Raw genomic sequence first — 374 nt, 5'->3', positions numbered from 1 at the left:
TAGAACCGTTGACAATAACATCAGGCGTGTCCTGTAACATAGCCTTCCTTCATTCTGATCTGGCTAGTTAATCTACTGTATCTTTCTTCCTTCTATTTTACTCTTTTCTTTTACAAAAAAAACAAAACAAAAAACAAAAAAATGAAAATGAAAACAAAATTGTAATCAGGTTGGTCACATGTTTCCCCTGGAGGTAGGTGATAGGATATCAGACATCAAAGTCATTTATTTTTTTTTGCATCTCAAATAGAACACTTTTCCCTATGTAGTGCACTACTTTTGACCAGGGCCCATATGGAATAGTACCCTATATGAAACACTACCCATATTGGTCCTGGTCAAAAGTAGTGCACTACATAGGGAATTGTGTGCCA

This window comes from Salvelinus namaycush, unplaced genomic scaffold (genome assembly GCF_016432855.1).
Source record: "Salvelinus namaycush isolate Seneca unplaced genomic scaffold, SaNama_1.0 Scaffold95, whole genome shotgun sequence".
NCBI classification, from domain to species: Eukaryota; Metazoa; Chordata; class Actinopteri; order Salmoniformes; family Salmonidae; genus Salvelinus; species Salvelinus namaycush.
Note: the sequence above shows the minus strand (reverse complement) of the source record.